Consider the following 17,862-nt stretch of genomic DNA (forward strand, 5'->3'; position numbering starts at 1 on the left):
AATTTGTTGTTTTGAAGGCATATTTGCAAGTACAAAACTGAGGCAGAGAAAGGGAGAGTTTTAGTGAGGAAATTTCAGCATTTGTGGCCTTGGCAGCTGAAACTTGAGGGCACCAAATGTGAAACATTAAAAAACAAGAATTTTCAGGAGTATGGAATTAGAGATAATGCAGGTATCTGGAAGGGCATTTTTTAAAAAAAAATGTCATTCTTGGGATGGGGGTGGGCACGACGGGCTGGTTTAGCATTTAGAATAGCTGGTTTAGAATTCTATCAAGTTGGTAAGACATCAACTTTCCTGCTCCCTATCACTGATAAGCCCATTTTCTTCCAAATGTAAATAGACCTTATGCCTCAGTATTTTCTCCAATGGCTTCCCCATCACGGACGTCAGGTTCACTGGCCCATAATTACCTGGATTATCCTTGCTACCTCCTTAAACAAGGGGACAACATTAGCAATTCTCCAGTCCTCCGGGACCTCACCCGTACTCAAGGATGCTGCAAAGATATCTGTTCAGGCCCCAGCTATTTCTTCACTCGCTTCCCTCAAAAGCCTGGAATCGATGACATCTGGGCCTGGGGACTTGCCCACCCTAATGCCTTTTAGAATACCCAACACTCCCCCCAACCTCCCTCCTTTTGCCGACTTGACCGACAGTAATCAAAAATCTATCACCAACCTCAAAATCTGTCATGTCTTTCTCTAAGTGAATACAGAGTTAAAGTACTCATCAAGAATCTCACTCATTTTCTCTGACTCCTTGCATAACTTCCCTCCTTCATCCTTGAGTGGGCCAACTCTTCCTCCAGTTACCCTCTTGCTCCTCATGTCTGTCAAAAGGCTTTGGGAATTTCCTAAACCCTGTTTGCTAAAGATATTTCATGATCCCTTTCAGCCCTCTTATTTCTTCGTTTCAGGTTAGTCCTACTTTCCCGAACATTACAGCACAGTACAGGCTCTTCGGCCCTCGATGCTATGCCAACATGTCATACCGATCTGAAGCCCATCTAACCTATACTATTCCATGTACGTCCATATGCTTATCCAAATTCTTCCAAAGCTTCGTCTGTTTTCAGTCGCCTAGACCTTATGTATGCTTCCATTTTCCTCTTTGTCAGTCTCACAATTTTACCTGTCATCCATTGTTCCCTAATCTTGCCCTTTCTGTCACTCATTTTCACAGGAACATGTCTGTCCGACAGTCTAATAAACCTCTCTTTAAAAGTCTCCCACATATCAAATGTGGATTTACCCTCAAACAGATGCTCCAAATCCGCTTTCCCCAGTTCCTGTCAAATTTTGCTATTGTTGGCCTTCCCCGAGTTTAGCACTCTTCCTTCAGGACCACGCTCTTCTTTGTTCATCAATATTTATTCCCCAACACCAGGCTCAGTATGGCGCCTTAATAAGTTGGAGTATTTACACGCAGCTCTAGAAAACCCTCCTCCATGATCCTTAAAAATTCTGCTCCATCTAAACCACTAACTCGAAGTGAAGATAACAAAGTGTGAAGCTGGACGAACACAGCAGGCCAAGCAGCATCTCAGGAGCACAAAAGCTGACGTTTCAGGTCTAGACCCTTCATCAGAGAGGGGGATGGGGAGAGGGTTCTGAAATAAATAGGGAGAGAAGGGGAGGCGGACCGAAGATGCATAGAGGAGAAGATAGGTGGAGAGGAGAGTATAGGTGGCGATGGCATAGGTCAGTACGGGGAGGACGGACAGGTCAAGGAGGCGGGATGAGGTTGGTATGTGGGAAATGGAGGTGCGGCTTGAGGTGGGAAGCGGGGATAGGTGAGAGGAAGAACGGGTTAGGGAGGCGGGGACGAGCTGGGCTGGTTTTAGGATGCTGTGGGGGAGGTGGAGACTTTGAAGTTTGTGAAGCCCACATTGATACCATTGGGCTGCAGGGTTCCCAAGTGGAATTTGTGTTGCTGTTCCTGCAACCTTCGGGTGGCATCATTGTGGCACTGCAGGTGGCCGATGATGGACATGTCGTCTAAGGAATGGGAGGGGGAGTTAAAACAGTTCACGACTGGGAGGTGCGGTTGTTTATTGTGAACCGTGCGGACGTATTCTGCAAAGTGGTCCCCAACCCTCCACTTGGAAAGTCATCTTGGGGCCTGGGATGGGGGTGAGGGAGGAGGTGTCGGGGCAAGTGTCGCACTTCCTGTGGTTGCAGGGAAAGGTGCCGGGAGAGGTGAGGTTGGAGGGGATTGTGGAGCGAACAAGGGAGTCACGGAGTGAGTGGTCTCTTCAGAAGGCAGACAAGGGTGGGGATGGAAAATGTCTTGGGTGGTGGGATTGGATTGTAGATGGCGGAAGTGTCGGAGGATGAAGTGTTGTATCCGGAGGTTGGTGGGGTGGTATGTGAGGACGGAAGGGATTCTCTTAGGGCGGTTATTGCGGGGTCGCGGTGTGAAGGACGTGTTGTGGGAAATGCGGGAGACGTGGTCAAGGGCGTTCTTGACCACTGCAGGGGGAAGTTGCGGTCCTTGAAGAACGCAGCCATCTCGGATGTGTGAGAGTGGAATGCGTCATCCTGGGAGCAGATGTGGTGAAGGCGAAGGAATTGGGAATAGGGGATGGAATTTTTGCAGGGTTTGGGTGGGAGGTGGTGTACTCTAGGTAGCTGTGGGAGTCGGTGGGGTTGAAATGGGCATCAGTTTCTAGCTGGGTATCTGAGAGGGAGACAGAGAGGTCAAGGAAGGTGAGGGATGTGTTGGAGATGGCCCAGGTGAACTTGAGGTTGGGGTGGAAGGTGCTTGTGAAGTGGATAAACACTTTGGTCCTCCTCCCCCTCTCTCCCTATTTATTTCAGAACCCTCTCCCCATCCCCCTCGCTGATGAAAGGTCTAGGCCTGAAACGTCAGCTTTTGTGCTCCTGAGATGCTGCTTGGCCTGCTGTGTTCATCCAGCTTCGCACTGTGTTATCTTGGATTCTCCAGCATCTGCAGTTCCCATTATCTCTGATCATAACTCTAAGTGAATCCCAGTCAATGTTGGGAACGTTAAAATCTCCCGTCACCACCACCCTGTTGCTCCTACATCTTTCCACAATCTGTCCACACATTCGTACCTCCTAAAGTGGAAACTCCTTCCCTTACAGCATTGAGAGAGCTGATGTGGGAAGAGAAAGCTGTTAAGACAGCAGCACATGGTTGGGAGAATGAGCAGTGGTAAAAATCTCATTTGGATACACTCAGTAGAAGGAAGCAAAAAAAAAACACTAAACAGAGCTCAAGGACACACAAAAGTAGAAGCAGAGAAATAAGACAAGTGCAGAGAGGGGAATGTGAGAGGACCGTGAGGAGTGTGTAACGATAGTTAAGTCCAGAGGTAACAAAGGAATGGATGAGTGTTTCAGCAGCAAATGAGCAAAGACTTGGAAGAGTTGGGTAATGTTACTGTGGCAGAATTAGGCAGTCTCAATGACGGTGGGGATATGTGGCTGAAAACTCAGTTCGGGATGAAATATTTCACCACGGTTATGACTTTTTGGTTCAAACTCAGGCAATTGCCACAGAGGGTTTGGAGTCAGTTGTGACGCAGTGGAGTTTGTGTTGGGGAAACATGATAAAGGCCTTGGTTTTGTCATTAGTTAATGGGAGGAAATTTCTGCTCCACCAGGACTGGATGTCAGCAAAGTTTGGATGGTTTGTGACCTGGAGGGAATTTAGAGATGTTGGTGTTCACATCCACCTGCTACCCTGCCCATTCTCAATGATGGAGGCTGGGTGTTTAAATGACTCTGACAAAATTCTGATCAAGTTGCCGGTGTTCAAAATCCCTCGCTTTCATTCTCTATCTTCACACAGAAGCCCGTGTCTTGTGAGAGATTGTCTCTGATTCTCTTGTTTTTTGTTTGATGTCAATTTCACAGGATATTAGAAGGGGAAGACGAACACAACCAAACATCACGCCCATTTCATCACAAATGGAACATGATCAGATTTTAAACCTGGTAGGAAAACGGTCCATTCACACTGGAGAGAAACTACGCATGTTGTGTGTGTGGACAAGGCTTCAGCCAATCATCAGACCTCACAAACCACAAATGCAGTCACACTGGGGTGAAACTGTGGAAATGTGGAGATTGTTGGGAGGAATTCATTTCCACATCTGAGCTGAAAACTCATCGACAGATTCACGCCAGTAACAGACCATTTACCTGCTTAATGTGTCGGGAGGGATTCACTCAGTAATCTCACCTGCTGCAATGCCAGCTCATTCACACTGATAAGAGACCATTTCAAAGCCCAGCCTTTGGAAAATGCTTCAGAACATCCCGGAACCTGATGTCCCATTAACTAGCTTGCATTAATGAGAGACCTTTTAAATGCCAAAACTGTGGAAAATGTTATAAAACCTCTGGAAACTTGGCGGCCCATCAACATCTTCACACTGAAGAGAGACCCTTTAAATGTCGAGACTGGAAAATACTATAAAACATCTGGGGACCTGATGACCTACCAAAGTGCTCACGTGGAGGAGAGATCTTTTAAATGCCCAAACTGTGGGACGTGCTTTATAAGTCCCAGGGATCTCTTGTCGCATCAACTAGCTCACATTAATGAGAGACCTTTTAAATGCTCAGCCTGCAGAAAATGCTACAAAACCCCCGGACCTGATATCCCATCAACATGTTCACCCTGAAAAGGTTCTGTCACTCTGGGACTGGGTACAGGTGATCATTCAACCTCACAGAACACCAGCAGGTTCACACTGGGAAGAGACCATTCAGCTGCTCCGAGTGTGGGAGGGGATTCACTCAGTCGTCTAACCTGCTGAGACACCAGCAAATTCACACTGGAGAAATCTTTCAAACGCCCAGACTGCTGGAAGCGGTGCAGAAGCTCCTGGGAACTGAATTGTCATCTACATGTTCAAGCTGAGGAGAGACCTTATAAATGCTGCGATTATGGGAATCCCTGTGCAAGATCATGGAGGTAGTTTTATCATCAATGTGTTCAAATTGAGGAGAAACCTTTGAAATGTCCGGTCTGTGGGAAGTGTTATCGAAGTTCTGTCGAACTGATGTCCCATCAACATTTTCACATGATGAGGTATCTTTTCGGAGGCTTTCATTGTGGGACTGGGTTCAGGTGATCATCTCAACTCTCAGTAAACCAGCAAGTTCACACTGGGTAGAATGTATTTACCTGCTGCATGTGAGGAAAAAGAAAAGAACACTTGGGTCACTCCTCAGCCCTGCTGAGACAGCACAGAGCCACCCTGGCGAACAGGCCGTTCACCTGCTCTGTGTGGGGGAAGGAATTCATTCATTTGACAATCCGGCTGGACAACATAGAGTTCACAGATCTCAATGGTAATTTGACTTAGCGGTTCAAAACATTCATGACTGAAAGCAATTCTTTAAATATTCTGGATAAAAGTGAAAAATAAAACCTTTGTTTCAAACAGTGTGGCAGGTCACTGTAAAGATGTGATCATGGAGTACTTGGAAGAGGCAGCGTGGCTTCACCAAGGGGGCTTCATGCCTGACAAATCTGATGAAATTCTATGAGGGGGTACTGAACATCCTGGATGAAGGGGAACCAGTGGAAGTGATCTGTTGGATTTTCAGAAGGCATTGACTGGCTGCCGTACAGGAAGCTGCCAAATAAGGGAAGTGCCCATGGTCTTAGGAACAAAGTACTGGCATGGATTAAGGATTGGCTGACTGGCAGAAGGCAGAGAGTTGGGATAAAGTGGACTTTTTCAGAATGACAGCCGGATGACTAGTGGAGTTGAGCAGGAGCAAGTGTTGGCACCACAGCTATTCATGCAATGTATTAATGAGCTGGACAAAGGAATTAAGGACATGGTCGCTAAGTTTGCAGATGACTCAATGATAGGTGGAGGGACAGGTTGTATCGATGCTGTGGGAAGCCTTCAGAATGACTTGGTCAGGCTGGGGGAGTGCACAAAGAAGTGGCATGCGGCATCCAGTGAAGGAAAGTGCAAGGCTATTCATATGGGTGGGAAGAGTAAAGACATAGACTATTTTCTGAACATGGAAAACCTTCAGAAATCTAAAGTCAAAAGAGACTTAAAAGATTCAGTTCAGGATTCTTTGTAAGGTTGACATGCAGGTTCAAATGGTGGTAATAAGGCAAAGGCAATGTAGGCATTCATTTGAAGACAGCTCGAGCGGAAATGTACTGCTGAGCATATAAAAGGTGCTTGTCAAACCGCAGTGGGAAAATTGAGTAGTTTTGGGTCCTGTATTAAGAAAAGATGTGCTGGTGTTCGAGGGATCCAGAGGACGTTTACAAGATTGATTGCAGGGATGAAGGACTCGTTAAATAAAACTAAAAAAGAATCACATATTAGACATAAACAATTGGGAGAAAATGAATCTTTCGAATAGTATGAATAGTGTGGGGTCATTCCTAAGAGGAGCACCAGGAAAGCAAAGAGAGATATGAGATAGTCTTGGTGAGTAAGTTTGAGGATGTCTCAAAGGAATGCCACAAGTACATTAGAGAAAGAGAGCAATGAGAGAGAGTTGGGCTCCATACAGATGAAGGAGTTGATCTTTGTGTTGAGTCTCAGGAGTTGGGAAACATATTACTTGAATATTTTGCCTAAGTTTTTAGTGTGGAGAAAGAAATGGAGGCTGGAGAACTCAGGGAAATAAATAATGATATTTTGAAAACAGTTCACATTATAAAAGTGGAAGTGCTGGTGGTCTTAAAAGGTATAGACGTGGATAATTCTCTGGGTTCTGAGCTAGTATGTCTCGGGCACTTTGGAAAGTTAGGGAGAAAATTGTGAGCCGCTGCAGAAACATTTGTATCGTCTCTAAATAATGGTGAAGTTTCTAATAACTGGAGAATGGCTGGTGTTTGCATCTGTTTGAAAACTGATGTGAGGAGAAGCCTGAGAACCATAAATCTGTGAGCCGATGCATATAGAGAGTCACTGACTGATTAGGTATTGTCAGCATGGTTTTATGCAAGAGAAATCACGCCCCACACACTTCATTGAGTTTTTGTGAGGAAGTGACTAAGAAGGTTGATAAGGGCACAGCTGTTCACATTGTTTACTTGGAGTAAAGTGAAGCTTTCAACAAAGTTCCTTGTGACAAATGCATTATTAAAGTTAGATCACATGGGATTCAGGATGAGCTTGCTAATTGGATACAGAGTTTGTTAATGGCAAGAGACAAACTGGTGCTGGATGTTGTTTTTCAGAATGGACACCTGTTCAACAGGGTCTTCTGCTGGGTCCACTTTCGTTTGTCATTTGTGTAAATGATTCAGATGAGACTATAGAAGGCATGGTTAGTAAGTTTGTGAGTGATTCCCAAATTTCTGGTATGGTGGCCAATGAAGATATTTAAGATTACAAAGAGAGCTTGTTCAATTGGGTCAATGGGCTCAGGAGTGGCAGATGGAGTCTAAATTTGAATAAATACACGGTACTGTGTTTTGGTAAAACAAACAAGGACAGGACTGATACAATTGAAAGCTTTGTGAATCATCGAGGAGAGTCGTATCTGAACTTCAGGCGGCCCTGGGGTGGCGAGGGATAAAAAAAGGTGCAGGCTCCACTTGAATGTGGTGATCTGAGGGCAATGGGGAAGGGGAGGGAAAGGCTGGATTCCCCTGTTTCTCCATCCAGCTGGTTACTTCCCTGTATTTTATCTTGGAAAATCTGGAAGAAATTCTGCTGTGACTTGTTGTCATTTTAATGGGGAGGTGGGTGGGATGGGTGTGCCAGGATATCGGAAGGGAGTGGGATCCCACCCCCTCTATATGCCATTCCCTCCTACCACCCCCGGTTGGTCTGTGTGAAGTTTGTGAGTAAATGGAGCGAATTGTTTCCATTGACTGGGACTTCATTCCTCTCTCTGGTGTTGAGCGTTGAGGGAATGGGGAGGTCAGCGCAGGCTCTGGATTGGAGATAAGGAGGGGGATCAATATTTCAAAGGGGCCGAGACTGCACGGCCTGACACCCACACTCCCTCACGGCCAATGTTTGGTGTGAAATTAATCCTCTCTCATCAACAAGTGACTATTGTTTTGCTGCTTGTGGGAACCGGCACGGTGGAGAGTGTAGGGGCCAAGATGGTGGTATGGAGGGAAATTGGAGACAGCTGAAAGAGGGACAGGGCTGAGGGACATAGATATAGGTTCTGAGGAAAAGGGGGTGAGGGATTAACTCCAGTGTTCAGTCTGAGCTGAGGTCTAAGTTAAAATGGGGTGTTTAGTAGTTGCTGGTAGACTCAGTGGGGGAATCCTGTTTTCACGTTGCAATCTTGCTGTGTGGGGACAGCCTGCAGCCTTTTCCTCTACAGGAGCAGGGGTCCACCATTTCCAAATTCAGATGAGGTGGGTGTGTCGGCGCTTCTGATCTTGGCCGGTGAAGGATATGGAAACCTTTAGTCTCTTCAGTATGGGGAACCTGGGGAAAGCTGTTGGGATGCTGCTGTGCAGAATGTCCTTCATTCCGCAGTCAGTCCTTCAGTTTGTGGGGGCAGGGTGTGGTTGGCTCCAACAAAGTTTTGAGGGAATCCCTTCGAGGTACATTAAGTGGCTGCCTGTGGAATGTTGCTGTGCATCCCCTTGGTCTGCGGAACAGCCTCAAACGTGTTGTGTGTCTGTCTACAGGGCCCTGAGCGGACACTGCTGACAGCTTTTAGTGGGTGAAATGCATCGTCCCTCCTTTACCCTCAACTCCGATCACTCCCACCTCTTGTCATCGCCTCACCCTCCAAAATGCGATATTGGTGTCGCAAACGTCAAGGAGACACGGCGGGGAGATTGCAACTTGTGGAAAATGTAAGCCAGGAGTGTTTCAATCAAAACAGAGGAAATGGAGACTGAGAGAGAGAGAAATAAATACCGATTGTCAAGAGCAAGGAAAGCTGAACGGAGAGGTCGATGGCGTCAAAGAGAAGAAGATAGAGGGACAGAGGAGTGAGAGAGAGTGAGATGGGGCAGAGACAGGCAGAGAGGAAGAGAGAGAGAGAGAGAGCGATTGTTGAGCAACAGAAAACAGAGCAGAGATGGAGAGGTGGATGGGGCAGAGAGGAAGAGAGACAGAGGGACAGCCACAGACAGAAAAGTGACAGAGAGAGAGAGGGAGAGTTTGATCAATTCTCAAGAGTAGGACAAAGTTGCACAGAGATAGAGAGGTGGATTGGGACAGAGAGAGGGAGGGAAGACTGACAGTGATAGAGACAGTGACAGAGAGAGAGAGAAAAGTAAGTGTATCAGTTCATCATTAATATGTCATGTAGAAACAGCCCCAATCCTGGAAGTAGTGGTCATGGGGTCTATGCCTGCTGAATGGGAGTGGGACGGTCTTTGGTCTTTTTATTGTTTTTTTACCGCAGGGCGTCAGAAACTCATCTGGAGCGACAAAGAGAGAGACGCAGGCTCCGGTGAGTGACTCCCCATCAGTGATTAATTGTCCAGCCTCTCAGAAAGTAAACACTGGATGCAGTCAGAAAGCATTTCTCCCCTGAACCGAAGTCAAATTTGTTCCTATTCTCGGGGTTTAAAATCAGGGAAAGTGCTGATAAATTGGGGAAATTTCGAAAGTCAGCCTGTGATGGAATCTCATACGTTTCTCTTCATTTTTGTTTCAAAACTTTGGCTTTGATGGATCAATTTCCTTCTCTTCCACCAGAGGAGATTACTGAGAGACTGAAGCTTATACACATACAGTGGTGGACACATTCTCTGGCAGTGGAGATGTTCGGGGTGGGGGGTCGTGTAGCTGGGGATGTCCGGTGGAGGGGAGCCTCACCATCTGGAGTAAATATCTCTCTGTCCTCCCTTTAAACAGAAACACTGAGGTGGTTTGAGCCTCTTCCTGTTCCCTCTTGAAGACGATGGGCTGTTCTGGAGGTCGTAGGGCAATTGGGGGAAAGGGTCAGATTATGGAAGCTCGGGCAGAGATTGGTGTGATTTTGCTGTGTTTTAGGTGATGGGTGTAGGTTTTTTGTTTTCATTTCTTGTCTGTCTTTCCAACCTCGCCCCTGAGGTGATTAGATTCGGGAGCTGAAATTTGGGACGAAGCACTGATTGGGAGAATTAAATTGTTCTGCCGTGAGGAAGCTTCGGACAGAGCTGGAACCAAAGAGAAAGAGAGAAATGAGAGCATGATAATAAACCAGCCTGTCTCCTTGTCATTCATTTGCACACTTGTATGCTCACAGGGGAAAATAATTATGGGGTTCAGGCTGTCCCTGAGATTTGTAAAACAAGGGGATGAGCTCTGGGCTGGAGGTGTGGGGGAGACAAAGTGGAAAAAGGGGGCTGCTGCTAAGTCTGATGTCACTGCCTTCCACTCTCTTTGCCTCCATATTCTCGCCTTCCTGTCCTTCCCACAGTTTTCTATAAATCCTTGTCTCCCCATCATTCTTCACATCCACCCCTGTTCACTCTCCCACATCCCTTCATATTCCTCCCTCCAAATGTCTTGTCCCCTTCCCAGGTTTTTCAAGAACCATTTCATTGTTCAGTCTTGCTGATTTCCAAGTTTACCCATTCACCTCTCCTCAACACTCCTCTCTCTTTCTCTCTCTCATTGTCCTGTGTGATCTTGATGTTCCTTCCTGAGGGACATTTTGTCTGCATCCCCATACCACCCCCCCCCCATCTTTGTCACTCGTTCTGAATGGTATCTCTCTTTCTGCTCTTCTCTCTCTCGATTTTTCACTGTCCCTTCTGTCTGTCCCACTCTCTATATCTGTCCTTTCTCGTCCTGTCCATGGGATTTCTATCTTTCTCCTATCTCTGTGTCTCTCTCCTCTTTCTCTTTTTCCTTGTTTTCAATGGGATCTCGCTCTCTCTCTCTCTCTCTCTCTCTCTCTCGCTCTCTCTCTCCATCTCCATCTCTGTCCTTCTCTGTTCTTCATGCGAAATGCCAGGGGATCTTCCTGGTCTTTGCAGTGCCTACATGTTGCACCATTACACTTTGGCTAAAGTGAGTGGTAGTCGGGCTTGGGGTGTGCCTGCGAAATGGGATCTTGCTTTGCAGTAAGGCAGTCAATGAACAGGCCAGAGTATCTCTGGGGTGCAGTCAGGGATCCAGTGAGGGTGAGGTGATATTTGGGTTTTGCACATGGAGGGAGATACAGTGGGCTATCTATACACAGTGGAGGCATCACAGAGGAATGAAGAAAGAGGGTGTAGCTACACTGGCAGCAATCAGAAACTGTGAGGCTGAACATTTTCATTGGGGTAAAAGTCACGGGGGAAATATTTAAACAGGTGCGCAAATTTGTGGGAGGCAATATTTGAGATGACTTAGTGGGGAGTTTGCAAAATTGCGATGGAGAACAAACTTTTGGGGAACTGCAATTGGGAAATACCATAATTGTGGGGACAATACTTGGTCGGTAGGCCCACAAAATATTGGTATTGGGGGGGTGCAATATTGCATTCACCAGCACAAGGATTTGGGATGGGGGTACAATACTGTAAGGGTGGGACAAAAGTTTGACATTCCTCTGGGAGGTAAAGAGAGGGACAAAACTGGGCGGCAGCGAAACTTGGCGGTTATATTGTAGGCAGAAAATTGAGGAAGAAGAATGTGAAATGAGAGAGGTATATGAGTCTCAAATGAAATAACAAAATTCTAGGGTCAAATTTGTAGGGGCAGTCACATTTGTGGAGGGGAGGGGTTGGAATTTGGCAATTTTGAATGGAAACAAAATTTTTGGAGTGGTGAAGGAAAGAAAGCGGCAGTGCAACAAGACACCAGGAGATGAAATAGAGAAAAATGGAGGGAAAGGAGAGAGAAATATGGAGGGAAAAGACAGAGAGAGAGAGAATGATAGGGGAGGGAACAAAGAGAGAGTGGTGGGGGGCAAAGAGTTGTTGCTCGTGAGAGACAGAGAGAGAGAATGAAACAAAATGATCTAAACTAGACTGTGAGAGAGACAGAGATTCAGGTGAGAGAAAGAGACAAGGACTGAGAAAGACCAAAAGGGAGACAAGAGGAGAGACTTTGAAAGAAAGAGACAGAAACACAAAGAGGGAGAGAGAGAATGAAACAAAGAGAGACAAGAGTAGAATGTGAGCGAGAAAGAGACTGACAGAGATAAAGCAAAGGGAGACAAAAGGAGAGGCTTCGAGAGAAAAACAGGGATGCAAAGCGAGAAAACAGAGAAAAAGAGAGGCAAGAAGAGGAGAAGTCAGTGAGATACAGCCAGGAATTCAGGAAAGATACAGAGTCTGAGGAGCCATTACTCACCAGGGCTGCTTCTGGAAGAGGGTGGTACAGGTCCAAAGCTGGCATTGAGATTCCAGCTGTACTCACACTGGCACAGTAAGAATAACTCTGATGCTCACCTCCTGGCTTCATCCACATGAACAAGATAAGTATGGCTGTCACAACCAATTTTATAAACCCCAAGTTATGTCATTCAAACCCCTCACTCCTCCCAAATCCCAGCTACCCAATCAGTTCCGAGCTGTCTGTACCTGGTACACACATCCTCCAGATATAGAGCAAACCAAGAAGCTTCTTTGTGAGGTTAGAGGTGGGGGGAGGGGTGTGGAGGAGGAGGGGGAAATAAAGCAGCAACTCAGAAGTTCAGTCCAATGTCTCATGATTGTCCCTCCCTTGCACCCCTCCCCCCAACCCGCACTCTCACAAACTCTCTCTCACTCACGCGCACACACACACACACACATTGGCCCCAGACCTAAAACCCACACAGAGACAAGGCTGCAGTTTCAAAACGGGTATAAAACACTTTTATCCAGACAAGGGAACTGAGCCTTCTGCAGCCATAACACAAATTGATCCTGCAGGTGAACACAGTATTTTCACACAGACTAACGCAAGGTATGAGTCAAGCTGTAGGTAACCATCAAAGACGGGGATTACTTTTAATTAGTTTCTGAGAATGAATATCAATCTATTTCACAGGTGAACATCAGGGGATTATTTGGATCTGTTGCACAAGTGGAAGTTTGTTCATTGTACAAATAATCCTAAGTTTATCAAACACTGTCACCTCATTCCTGACAATAGAATGAGGTACTTCATTGAACTATCCCACTTTCCCATTGATAGTTCATCAGTAAAAGCTGGGAATTATCTGATTGACGCAAGCAGCATGGATTTGTGAGAGATAGATCAGGCCTCACAAACGTTATTGAATTCTTTGAAGATGTGGCCAAACACATGGATGAAGGTAGAGCAATGGATGTGGTATACATGGATTTACGTAAGGCGTTCGTTGAGGTTCCCCATGGTAGGCTCATGCAGAAAGTCAGGAGGCGTGGGTAGGGAAAATATGGCAGATTGGATTCAGAATTGGCTGACCCTGAGAAGAAAAAGGGTGGTAGTGGATGGAAAATAGTCAACATGTTGTTCAGTTACGACTGATGTACCACAAGGATCTGTCTTGGGTCCTCTTCCTATTTGTAGATTTTGTAAATGATTTTGACGTAGGAGTGGAAAGGTGGATTGGCAAGTTCATGGATGATACAAAGGTGGGTTGAGTTATGAATAGTGCAAAGGGCTGTTCTAGGTTACAAATGGACATTGATAGGTTGCAGAGCGGGGCAGACAAGTGACGAATGGAGTTTAACCTTGAAAAGTGTGAGGAGATTCATTTTGGAAGGACAAACTTGAAAGCAGAATACAGTGTTAATGGAAAACTCCTTGGCAGTTGGGAGGAGCATGGGGATCTTAGGGTTCATGTCCAAAGTTCCCTGAAAGCTGGTGGATTGAGTTGTTAAGAAGGTGTATGGTGTGGTAGCTTTCATTAATAGAGGGATTGATTTCAAGAGCCGTGAAGTTATGCTCCAGCTATACAAAAGCCAGGTTCGGCCACAAGTGGAATATTGTGTACAGTTGTGTTTGCCTCATTACAGGAAAGATGTGGAGGCATTGGCAAAGGTGCAGAGGAGATTTACCAGGATGTTGCCTGGAATGGAAGGAAGGCTGTACGAGGGAGGAAAATTTGAGAGAGCTAGGGCTTTTCTCTTTAGAATGATGAAGTGTGAGAGGTTTACAAAATGATCAGAAGTATAGATAGAGTGGACAGCCAGAGACTTTTTCCGCGGTTGGAGGGAGCTATTATGAGGGGACATAGTTTTAAATCGAGTGGAGGTAGATATAGGGGAGACGTCACAGGTAGGTTCTTTACTCAGAGTGGCCGGGGTCTGGAATGCATTGCTAGAGAGGGTAGTGGAGTCGGCCTCTTTGGGGCATTTAAGCTGCTATTAAATAGGCATATGTATGATACCATAAGGTAGGGGTGGAGGCCAGATAGACCTTAGGTTTAGGGTAAAAGTTCGGCACAGCATCGTGGGCTGAAGGACCTATACATTGCTCTACACTTCTATGTTCTAGCTCTGTTAATGATGGTTAAATTCGGAGCAGTGTCAGTTACTGCACACAGTCTGTATGAGTGTGTTGTGTTTCTGTGTGTATGTATGTATGTTAAGTTAGAGTCTGCACATATGCATGTATATTTCTGTGTTTATGTCTGTCAGTGCCTGTATGCTTACATGTCAGTGTGTGTCTGTGTTTATGCTTGTCTCTGGATGTGTGCCACGGTGTCTCTCTGTTTATGTGTGTGTGTGTGAGAGAGAGAGAGTCTGTGTGCATCTCTGTAACTGAGTGTGTGTTTCTATCTCAGTTGAACTATCTGTGTATTTGTAGCTGTGTTTTTCTGTTTGTGTGTGAGATAGTGCACATCTAGTGTGTGTACTATTATGTTTGTGCCTTGGGGCTTCTGTTGTTTTGGAGGCAAATCCATAGAAATTGAGTTATACCCCACCCAACTTTCTGTCTGACCCTCTTGCGTTTGAAGTGATACAATGGTCAGCTTGATGTATATCTCCATATGTGTCCGTGTGCATATTTGTATCTGCGTGTCTATATCTGGCTGCAATGAGACTCAGGGGAGAAGTTTAAATGAATTAGAAACCGATGAGTCAAAGGCTCAGACTGTCTCTCTCGTACAATGCCACCGCCTGGTGGCCTTCTAACTTCACTACACAAGTGGTACATATTTTTCTGAAGAAGGTATGTCAGGTTGCACAGTTGTTTCGTTTTTCAAAGAATGTCTTTAGAGACACAGAGCAGTTTTGCCCAATCGATACTGCCCTTGAGATATGAACAGGAGGCAAAAACAGGAAGAGGGACAGTGTGAATGTGGTAGGGAGAGGGAGCAAGGGAGAAAGGTGAAATGTACCAAGACCAGTTTGGAGTGGGTAACCCAGAGGTGGAAGTAAGGACAGAGTGACTTGTACCCAACTCCTCAACTCAGTTTCATTCCTGTCCTCTACTCTGAGGATGACAACTTGGGGCCAATTCTAATTGTCCGTCCCCCAGCTTCTACAACACAAAGACAAACAACAATACAACTCATTCTGCTGCTTGACACTTCTTAATGAACATTTCAATTATTTACAAATTGAAGTGATTGATACAGTCAGTGGAATGGCACCTTTTCTCACTGGACCCTGAATTGAGAGAAACATTCAAATGTATCCCTGCCACCCGCTGTGGGATAATTTTGGACAAACCAGCATTACCCTCAGTTTCTTATCCTAACAGCAGGCTGCTTCATTGCTAAAACATCGAACTGAAATGAAAATATCCTGCGTGGATTTACAAATGAATTTGATTGATTGGTGAATTTGGGTAAAAGGATATTCTCCTCTGATTCACTGAATCAGATGTCCGACTGAGCAGAGACTGCCAAGAAACCTTCGACTTCTTTTAGAGGCTGGGACATTGAGTCTGGTGTTCTTAGGGACATTCTCTGATCCGAGACATAGAAAAGATTGCTGTCAGAGCTGCTGTGCTTTTGCTGTGATTTTGCGGACGTGAACAGTGAAAGCACTGAATCCTAGACAGTAGGCCCACCAGGGATGAGGACAGAAGTACTATAATTCGACTTCTTTTAGAGGCTGGGACATTGAGTCTGGTGTTCTTAGGGACATTCTCTGATCGGAGACATAGAAAAGATTGCTGTCAGAGCTGCTGTGCTTTTGCTGTGATTTTGCGGACGTGAACAGTGAAAGCACTGAATCCTAGACAGTAGGCCCACCAGGGATGAGGACAGAAGTACTATAATTACTTAATGACTCAGCTCCTGCCTTTTTTTAACTGGACATCAATTTCTCCTCAAAGATGATCAAAACATTGAGTTTTAAAGCATGGAAAGAGGAGCATCATCCCAGTTTCCAGGACTTGGCCTGTAGTCTTGTGTGCTGTGACGTTTCAAGTAATCATTTCAATGATAATTTCACCGAAATGTTTTAATCTCAATCAACACAACAAATGGGAGGAAAGTTTGAGATGGGAAAACTGTTTCATGCTCCCTCGGGAAACTTAACCTTACCTCCAGAAGGAAACAAACATGGGCACATTCTACCAAGAGTGACAAAGGCTCCTGGAAAGATCAAACCGCAGAAAGTCGGATTTCACCCACTTGGCTTATCTTGTCCCATTCCAGACTTCAAAACTAGAGTCTGCTTACAGCAAATAAAGGAAGCACTCAGTCACGCCCCTTGGCCTGAGTTCTTCTCCTGTCACTCTGTAGTCTATATGGCCTCACCTCAGTCTTCCATCCAAACATTGATCATATCAGCTGCTTCCTGTCCTTCCGAATGGTGTTCCTCAAATTCCTGAAAAGATAAACAGGAGTGTGGCATTTAAAGCACATTTCAGGCCTGTAGAAGAAATGATATTTTCATAATTTCAGATGATGTTTAAAGTGCTCCTTTGGATCTTGGAAACAGCAGGTGTACAAAAATTGCCTAAGGCCCCAGTGAGATGCAAACTCATGACTGCTGGTTTACAAGGCCAGTGCTCTAACCGCTGAGCTATTCAGCCATTAGCCTGACAATAGTCGGAGGGTCTCACGTATAAGAAATTACAATGTAATAGATAATGGGATAGCCTGTATACTTTAAATCAAGAAATAACAAAATCGAAACAGAGCTGTAGGTATTATGTGCAGGAAGATGGGAGAAAGCAAGGCTGAATCAGACAGTGCCCAAGTTGATATAAACAGAGATCTTTCCTCAGAACGGAAAGGAGGGGTCATCGACCTGAAACATTAACTCTGTTTTTCTTCACAGCTGCCACCAGACCTGCTGAGCTTTTCCAGCAGCTTCTGTTTATGTTCCCAATTTACAGCATCCGCAGTTCTTTTGGTTTTTAAACAGATTTTCACTGGTAGTCTCGTAATAAGGTTTCAGAACCTTCACTACCATGGCCTGCTAATGGTTAACATTTATAGTTAAAAAAAGACTGATCTTTAGAAACAGAATAATGTTGTGAACTAGTCAGAATCACTTCACCACAGTTACAGTTCCACACCAGCAATGTCAGCTGCAATTGTGTGACGTGCAGTCAGTTTGCAACAAGAACAGCAGGGACATTAGGAAAAGTGAATGGTGATAGTGGTTAGTGAGAGCTGACTTAGGGCAACTGGAGAAAGGTTCAATTTGGGTGCTCAAGACTGGTTTTCCCTGTTTATCCTGGTATACAATCAATGATACAATAACTCTCATTTGTGTGTTGTCCTTTGCACATCTCACCTCGGTTCAGTGCCTCAAGAGGACCGGGAGTCACATCAGTTTAACTTGGCAGCTAACCCAGGTCAGTTTTGCAGCCTCACGTTAGGATGCTAAATTTTAGAAGCAGAAAGCTTGAATAAACATGATTTTCTTCTTCCTGCATCCAGTAAGAGGAAAGGATTTGCTGTTGATTGGAAATATCTCTTTCTGAATTCAATGTCACTCTGCCACAGCAGGAAGAGCTGGAAAATCCTGATGAATTGAAAAATAAAACAAGACCCCGTGTCAAAGCGAGGATGCTGCTGTAGGCACTTATGGGGAGTTACTGCAGAGTGGCCTGAGCAC

General features: G+C 45.4%; 1 long non-coding RNA gene across 1 annotated transcript in view; it reads left to right on the forward strand.

Annotated features, from left to right (window-relative positions):
• LOC132207912 (uncharacterized) overlaps positions 1-17,862 on the forward strand; it is a 34,213-nt gene that overhangs the window by 2,415 nt on the left and 13,936 nt on the right. The window contains exon 2 of the long non-coding RNA XR_009443990.1: positions 3,885-5,330. This is a non-coding gene — a long non-coding RNA (uncharacterized LOC132207912). The remainder of the gene's footprint in view (positions 1-3,884; positions 5,331-17,862) is intronic.

The sequence above is a fragment of the Stegostoma tigrinum genome, unplaced genomic scaffold (genome assembly GCF_030684315.1).
Source record: "Stegostoma tigrinum isolate sSteTig4 unplaced genomic scaffold, sSteTig4.hap1 scaffold_203, whole genome shotgun sequence".
In the NCBI taxonomy this organism is placed as follows: Eukaryota; Metazoa; Chordata; class Chondrichthyes; order Orectolobiformes; family Stegostomatidae; genus Stegostoma; species Stegostoma tigrinum.